Genomic DNA, 3,572 nt, shown 5'->3' with positions numbered 1-3,572 from the left:
CTACGGTTACACTCACCGTGGTGAAAAGCCTTGGCGGGAAGATTTTTAACTCATTATTATAACCTCAGGTATGCAGGATGATTGGGATTTTTTGATGATTTTTAGGGTTACGTACCCGGGTAAAAACGAGACCCTGTTACTAAGACTCCACTGTCCGTCTGTCTTTCTGATTGTCTCTATGTCTGTCTGTCTGTCCGTCTGTCTGTCACCAGGCTGTATCTCATGAACCGTGATAGTTAGACAGTTGAAATTTTCACAGATAATGTATTTTGTTGCCGCTATAACAACAAATGATGTACATTTGTTTATCGTTTTTTGTTTTATGATTAGCCATTTTAGTAACACGACTAACACGGCACCGGAATTGGAAACTCTAGCTACATAAATGACATGTGTAACGATGACGTGATTTATTTTAATATGGGGATGCAAAGAGGTCAAATGTTACAGAATAATATAAAAAGGTGGTGATCGGTAATATGCGAAAAGATTCGATAACATCGATAACTGGAATCGTCGATGAAACACAATGGTCAATCCCTCTTGAAATTTGATTTCTGCTATGAGAATGCCGCTCCTTGATAATAATAGGTACTTATAACTAACAAAGTGCATTATCGACTCGTCCACTCGCTAAGTACGTAAATAGAGCACCAAGCAGTAATAAGCGACCTGGATTCAGCAAATTGCACAAAACGATCCGCCATCAAAGATCATTATGGAAATAGACGCGCGGCGCGGAAGCGATGGTTATTTTGTACGACTAAGATAACAATAACATTAATAATCAGAATATTAAATATTGTTTAACCTTTTAACCATCATTTCTCATAGTAGAGGCCTTTATAAAGAACAAATAAAATAAAATAAATATTAAATAAGACATGGTACCTATCATACCAAATTTAAAAGCATAGATAAGCAAATAATGTAAGATCAAGGAGATACCGACCTGTCGTTAAAACATGTCGAATATGAACCAGACAAATGGCTTGATTGTCATACAAATTTAGTACGTCAAACAGATTATTATAATATGTTATACAGGATGACTCACGTTAGACCGGGCCGTGTCCGGGCCGGAGCTTCCGGCGCTTCGTTTTCTATGGAAAGCATCACGTGATCACCTGTCATGTCATAGAAAAGTAAGCGCCGGAAGCTCCGGCCCGGACACGGCCCGGTCTAACGTGAGTCATCCTATTGTACCTATATTATATTCATTATATGGACCCCTGCCGCCGTCTGCCTACGTCGTTTTTTCTTGCCAATAATTTATATAGGTAATTTAATCTTATTGATATTCTTTACCTCTGACTCTGGCAAAGGCTGGATATTTACTACCATTTCACGAATTTCTATTTAATGCACATTTCCATTATTCCTGTTTATTTAAATAATTTGCTTGACTCCCAACCGCTGTTTAAAAATATCAATTTCCGTGCCGATGGAGATTATTTAAATCCACACACATACGGCCAGATTACTATTTCCAATGGCGGATCGATATTTCTGCCAGGTGTGCCATCGGCGATACATTATGTATCTGCCTCAAGGCCCTGCAGTCTCGTGCATATTGTATAAGAGACGAGCGGCCGGCAAATTGTAGACGGTAATAGTTTATCGCGATTTAGCACTTTATTCTTTTAAGCATAAAGACTAGTTTAAAGGGGTAAGTTCCTGCATGCTCATTTGAATGCATTAAGAGTCGATGATTACAATAAGCTGAAAACAACGGATTGTGCATCTGTGCTTGGGGACCGGGCATTTATTAATTGAAAATACCTAAGTGTTTAATGGCATTTTTATTTTATTGTGTTGTTTGTATGGTCGTCATATATCTAAATCAATAATACTTCGCTATATCGCCACCCATGTTTGATCCACAAACTTTATAAGAAAAATGCGATTTTTTTGTTAATTTGCAGTCAAGCGTGAGTCGGACTTAAATACTTAGTTTTTGATCCGACCCCTACGGGTTTTTTAAAGACAATTTCACTCACGTTTCACATAAAAAATACACTGTTAAAATTGTGTAATGTACGGAACCCTTGGAACACGAGTCCGACTCGCACTTGGCCGTTTTTTTTTATTCTGACTTCTAGGCAAAGATCTACAAACCATAATTTAATTGGTCTTATTTCAAATTTTAGGTGTTTGCCGCTGTATTAGAAAAAATATATATATATATATATAAAATATAATTAGGTCTTAAAATTCTCGAGCATGTCTTTACAAAACTAAACTTGGTTTCGTTTTGTAACTTCGGGCCCTGAATTTTAAGAACCCTTATTATGTACCTGTTGCACAAAATACTATTTTGATCAGGGACCGGCCCGCTATCCCTTATCGGGGTTTTATAAGGGTATTGCATAAGGCTTAACTCACCATACCCTTTGCCAGACGAAACCCTTTGTTTTGCTTTTAAAAACCCTTATATAAAGCTACCACATTTGAGTAATCGGTAGCCCAAATACCCATACAAAACCCTTATCATCCGCTCACCAACACCTTGCATATTGCTTATAAGGGTTAGCCTTATAAAGGGCTTCACTTTTAGCATATAAGCGTGCTAATTTAAGTCGTCTACCTTGTTCATAAAGCACACGTTACTTCGAATCCGAGCGATCGTCGGCGGCGACGGCGGCGTTCTTTGACTAGGCACGTATTTTCTTTCCTTTTCATACACTACCGTAGATATATACTAATCCTGTCTCTTTCACGCAAAGGGAAACCTTTATAAAAACCGCTTAAAGATAAGGGTAACCCTTATTAAGGGCTAGCCTTATTTTTGGTTAGCTTTTCGGTAAGGGTTAGTCAAAGGTAGGGGTATGAATGGGCTTGCAGTTCAAAAGGGAAAGTCTTTCAATGTGTTAGCCGTGTTTAAGTGTCGCCCATTGAAAGGGTTTTATCGCGGAAAGGGTTGTCCGGTCCCTGATTTTGATATATTAAATATTGACTTTTCTAAAACACAAATGACGTTATTCATGTCTAAAACTCCTAAATCATATATTGACTTAGTATACAAAATTTAATATTATAATATTTTTAACATTTTTTTTAAACTTCCCGTTAAAAATATCAACCTATCAAAGAAACCTCCACAACAAACTAGAAAAACTGCGACTTAATCGGGTTCTACGTTTTGGAGATATTTGTGAACAATTAAATTCACAGTATTCTACGTTACACAAAACGCCTATACCCCTAAACCCATATAGGTAACAAATTGAAAGAAAAAAATATCCTTTTACATATAGGTAGATAATCCGTGTTACTGGTAATAGAGGACAACTGAAACGACAATTATATTCGCCACGACGATGTTTTATCCTCAAATGAATTCATTTTATGCGCACACGCTCTTTCCCCAAAGCACACACGCACATTTTCTACACCGACGCAACGCACACATAGATAGGCATCACTCATTAAACGCTAACGAACTAACACTGCTGTCATAACCGTTGTAATATCAACTATATAGTCCAACAATAGGGTTGAAATTCGTAACTGACCAATTTGCTTCATGTTCAATTGTTTTCATAAGGTAAATTGCATTGAAGTGCTTGGTT

This window comes from Cydia strobilella, chromosome 1 (genome assembly GCF_947568885.1).
Source record: "Cydia strobilella chromosome 1, ilCydStro3.1, whole genome shotgun sequence".
Classification (NCBI taxonomy): domain Eukaryota; kingdom Metazoa; phylum Arthropoda; class Insecta; order Lepidoptera; family Tortricidae; genus Cydia; species Cydia strobilella.
The sequence above is the reverse complement of the archived record's forward strand: the minus strand, read 5'-3'. Positions refer to the sequence as shown.